Here is a 6000-nt window from a genome sequence, read left to right as displayed (position 1 = left end):
AAAAACAGTTTGTTCTGAATAAAATACTTTTTTATAAACACTGTTTTAACTAAAAACAACCTAAGATTGTTTCTCAAAGTTTGCCTATTTTTATAACAACATTATATCAACAAAAAATTAAATACAAACAAATTGTGATTGTTTGTCAAAGTTTGCCTTCAAGGCTGCGTTTTCCATTTGCACGATTCATGTTTTGGATCAACCGGATCACGTGACTCTTCTGGCGGCCATGTTGTAAGCCCTAACGGTATTTTTGGAGATTACCCATTATCTAATGTACTTCTCTGTTATTTTTTCCTGCCTTTCTTTCTCTTTTTCGTCTTTGATCATTCTACTTTCTCCATCGTCATCAACTTTCTTCTCCTTTATTTGACTTGTCCGTTCATGTTTCTTTTCTTTTATTCTCGTTCTTATTCTTTTTCTGTTTCCATCTCTGTGACACGTTCACTATTTCTCATTTCTTCTTTCTCTCACCTTATTTTTTGTTTGTCTCTTTTTAAGTTTGTATTTTCTCCTCTTTTTGTCCTTGGCTCAACTTTTCCTGTCGCGTTCTGTCCCTTTTCTCATCATTCACTGTCCCTTTTCTATCTTTTTTTCTCTCCCTTCTTTATCCGTTTCTATATCTTTCTCATTCTATTTGTTTCTTGTGATTCCCTTTCTATTCAAAAAACCTCTGTACCCATCTTCAGCTTCTAATCACCCCCACCACTTTTAACTCTTCTACTTCGTTTTCTTCTTCTTCATCATCATCATCATCATCATCATCATCATCATCATCATCATCATCATCATCATCATCATCATCATCATCATCATCATCATCACCAGCATCATCATCATCATCATCATCATCATCATCTTCTTCTTCTTCTTCTTCTTCTTCTGCGGAATTATTACCTTACTTCTCCTTCAACAGTCATTCGCAGTCCTTTCTTATTAAGCTTTTATCATCAATTTTCTCCTCTCCTCTTTCTTTTCTTCTTCTCCTTTTCCTTCTCGTCTTCATCTTCTTTTACTCTTCTACTTTTTGTAAATATTCTTCTTCTGCTACTACCTTCCCAATCCTCTGTCCCGTTCTTCAGCTCTTTATCCTCGCCTTTCATCTCTTCTACTGTTCCTTTTCTTCTTTTTTCTTCATCTTCTTTCCTTTTCCTCGTTTTTCATCATTATCATCATAATCATCATAATCATTATCTTTATCATTATCTTGTTCTTATTACCCATCTCCTGCTTTTTCTTCTTCTGTCATTATTATTATTATTATTATTATTATTATTATTATTACTACTACTACTACTACTACTACTACTACTACTACTACTACTATTATTATTTCTTGTGTCCGTGTTGATGAGTAACCAGATTCACATCATCCACACATCCTCTAAATGTTTACCCACTTTCTATACCATTGAACTATCACTAAAACAACAATATCATCTTTGACCTTTTCGTTAAAAAAAAAGCACAAAAATAACACACACACACACACAAGCAGTCAACGCTCTTATACCGTTACTAACTTCCTGGTTGCACATCACGTGGGTCATCTCGTTCTCTAATCCAATTCTATTGGCCACACCCAAGATCAGAGTTCATCACTGGTCAGCCAGTTTCCATCAATCGAAGCGAGATATTTATTTTTCGAGCTATCACTTCGGACGATGTCATTTCGGAATAATCACACGACATTTTCCCAAAATACCTTTGGATCAATCGAAGGCAAATTATTACTCTTGTCCGTCCAGAAGTCCGACATTTCGTTCTCATGACATTTGCTCTCGCATTACAAGATTTTTTGCTGGTAAATTAAAAGCCCCCAAGTATTGGATATTTTTAGCACGGATTCCAGAAGCTTAAAAACTTATCTTTTTATCACAGCCTTTCAAGTTCTACCCCTCTCTCTCTTCTCTCTCTCTCTCTCTCTCTCTTTCTATATATATATATATATATATATATATATGCATACACACACACACATATATATATTTATATATACATAAAGTTATGAACATATATATGGCAATTAAGTTACACAGAATATTCCCCGTTTCACCCTCGTGAGAATTCGTCAAGCTTATGCTTATATATATATATATATATATATATATATATATATATATATATATATATATATATATATATATATATATACTCGGGTCTTTTTATTCAAAAGTAATGGACTAATGAATTCAACGAGGTTGTTAGATAGTGCTCAATAAAAGAGCTGATAATACTTGTTTATTCTTATATAAACATGCTCACATCCCGCTGCTACAAATAGCCACTTGTTTCAATCAAACAACAGATATCATCAGGCAGCGACTTGACTATTCAAAAGTTCAATGAATAAGCTTGAATAGTCAAGTCGCTGCCTGATGATATCTGTTGTTTTATTGAAACAAGTGGCTATTTGTAGCAGCGGGATGTGAGCATGTTTATATAACAATAAACAAGTATATATATATATATATATATATATATATATATATATATATATATATATATATATATATATATATATATATATATATATATATAGACAGATAAGAATAATTATATAGTTACATTCCAACATCAAAATATTTATTTTCATACAAGACAGCTCCTTCAGCATGTTAAAATTTCGGTACATTTTCTACTGATTCGTTTCATTATGCAGAAACAAATTATTATTATTATTGTGTTATTACTATGTCGTATCTTTTCTGTGCATGTACTCTTTAGAAAAGTAGAAATTCTTTGCTCAGATATTAAAAGTATATGCACGAAAAGATACGTTATTGACATGATAATAACCCTTCGTTTCATGCATAACGAAACGGGTCTGTAAAAAAATGTACTTAAAGTTTAACATGCTGGAGAAACTGGATCTTGGAATGTAACTATACTCTTATTCGTTTATATATGTTTTGTTGTTGTATTTAATAAACATTAAGATTCTAAACAAAAAAAACAAATTGGTATACACATAGAGCGAAATATAATTGCAAAAATTTTTTTTTTACCAAAACAACATATATATATCGTAGACGACGAAACACGTGTCAGGGGATAATAATATTTTAAAAGCAATACATATACCGCTGGTCAAAGGGAAAATCATTTTCGACTCGCATATAAATAATTAAATTCATTCAAAAAGTTTCGCTAACAAAAATAAATAATCATGATCAACGTAAAAACGCAATACATTAGTAGTCGTGCGAGATAGCTAATTGGAAGAGGTTTAGGCTTCTTATCACGGGGTCCAGATTTCGAATCTCGCTAGATTCAGCCACTCTGATGAGTCGTAGACGATAAAACACGTGTCAGTGGATAATAATATTTTAAAAACTATATATATATATATATATATATATATATATATATATCGGCCTATCTTTTTATTTAGCAGTCAGTCTTTCAATCTATGTATGTATCTATTAATCTACCTATCTGTATATGTGGTTATAAACTATTTTATCCTTGCATATGTCAAAGTATCACACAACCCTTGTATAAAAGAACAAATGTATCATATATTTCTACTTTTAATTTAATCTAATAAATACTATAGTATATTGGTGAAGTTTTCTTTTCTCCTCGATGTAAATTTAGAAAACCAGTAAAAAAAAAACAATTTTTTAAAATAGACAAAACATGTATTTGTTTAAGCCGCAACGCTTAAAGACACTTGCTCCTGTTAGATTATTGATAAGGTTTGGATTAACCACTTACCAAATTAATACTGCATTCTTACTACTATTGTTCCCGGACAATAATGAGTTCATTGTCTACTATAAAATGCTATAAGAAAAAAAAACGTTTAAGTTATTGTTCACGGACAACACAGCGCTTAAATACAGTTGCTCTAACTAAATTATTGAGAAGTTTGAGACTAACGTATGCGATTCACCAAATATAATACTGTATTATTTATTATTATTATTATTATTATTATTATTATTATTATTATTATTATTATTATCTCCTGTTAATAGTGAGTTCCATGTCTTCAAAACAACGCTAGAATAGAATACCAGGCAACGCATCGCTGAAACACCTTTTCTAGCTAAGGTAGTTATTGCTCTTTACAAGACAGCGTTTAAACACACGGTACTTGTGCAGTATAAGGGCCATGCTATCGTCGGAATTGTTTGGGATGTTTACGGAAAGAAAATGTTTACAAAAAGTGCCACAACGCTAAAGGTGCCTTAACTCTAATACAAAAAAAAAAATCACTAGGAAAGAATTTGTTTACTATCATTATTATTTATTTATTTATTTATTTTTTAAAATAAAAACAGTCTAAATATTTATCCTGATTTGAACAAAAAATTCACTAAAAAATCACGAAAAGATGTAAAAATAACATTAAAAAAATAGACACGCTGGCTATTAATTGCTTCTTATTCCAAAAATATGTATAAAACCTTACAATGATTGTTTTAATTTATTGAATTAGAATAAGAATTTTCTAAAAGTTTCATGAAATCGTCTAATAATTATGAAAAAAAATATTCTTGTCAACCAAATTCCTTCCACACATACGAAACCACAGTGAAAAATAAAAAAAACAAAAACAACTTCAAGAATATGAAACAATCTCCGGAGCCAGAAGATTGCGACCAGCATACCTGATGAAGGTCAGAGGCTATACCGACCGAAACGTTGCACAAAAACATTCAAGATGAGAACAATACTCTGATCAAAACAAGTAATACGTAAAAAAATGTTGTTTTCATTTTTCATTGAAATTATTTTCATTATTTAATTAATTTTTTTATTGAATTAGCTTTGTGCTGACATAAATAATACATTTTATTGAAAAAGTTGGTCAGCGTGGTGCAAAAAAAAAACAAAACAAAACAAAAAAACACACGAAACTTTTCTTCGGCATCTCTTGGCGTTTTCCGTAAACCGCCCGGACGATTCTGACGATAGCCGAATCAGCTAAATCCCACCCTTCACAGTAGAGATCTCTAGTTGTAAGAAAGCCTTTTACTCCAATAGTTTCTTCCCCAGAACTGCTAGACTTTGGAACTCCCTTTCGGGATTCTGCTTTCCCAACTGTACAGACATGCAGAAGTTCAAGTGTAATGTGAACAGACATCTTGCTACTCATCTCCCTTCATAATACCTCTGCAACTTATGTCACTGATAGTAGCCCCTACTTCGAAGTGGCACTGTGTTGTGCCTTGTTTGGGATGAAAATTGAATAAAAAAATTCATACTACATACGTTCCAAATACATTTGCTTTTCATAGAATATATAGAACATTTCTCTGCAATCTTGTACTTTTGTGAATTATGTAAAATAAAACTTGTGTATATTTTCTACGAATTACTGTATATGCACTGGATTTAATAAAAATAAAATATTAATTGTAAGCAAGAATCTGAAGAGTTAAATAGAAGAACACAAATGCCAATATAAATGTTATTTCTACAAAATTCAAAGAAATAGATCTTTAAGCCAATCATGTTTGCCATAAAACCTATTCTCCTACATGACAACATTTAACCACACAAAATCAGTCATTAAAGACGGAAGAAAATTGTTGAAAAATCCGCAACGAAAATAAAACCCCTTACAAGAAATCATGGACATAAACTTTCATCCATTAAAAAGTAAATGTGATCTCTCAGCGACTATATTTGTGCGTCGCTGTCTCCCTATAAGAAAATGAAAAACAGTGACTATAGACAGGGTGGGGATCGTAGAAAAAGAAGGAAAGAAATAAACAACTATAGATTTATTAATAATTAGGTTAAAAAGCTCGTTGTCCTGGTAACAGACAGCCATTATAAGATAATTTCTAATATGAAAACTTAATTTTGGCGTTTCTGAAATTTTGAGATGAGGATTAGTTATTCGTATTATTTTGATTCTTCAGACAACTGTTCTCATCTTGAGTGTGAATTTCATAACGTTTCGGTCGATGTTACCGCCGACCTTCTTCAGGTGTATCTTATAGAACTCAGGAATTTTTCTGCCGAAATCGAGAATTTCGACAG

The sequence above is a fragment of the Euprymna scolopes genome, chromosome 39 (genome assembly GCF_053919585.1).
Source record: "Euprymna scolopes isolate OS-2025 chromosome 39, ASM5391958v1, whole genome shotgun sequence".
NCBI lineage: Eukaryota > Metazoa > Mollusca > Cephalopoda > Sepiida > Sepiolidae > Euprymna > Euprymna scolopes.
Note: the sequence above shows the minus strand (reverse complement) of the source record.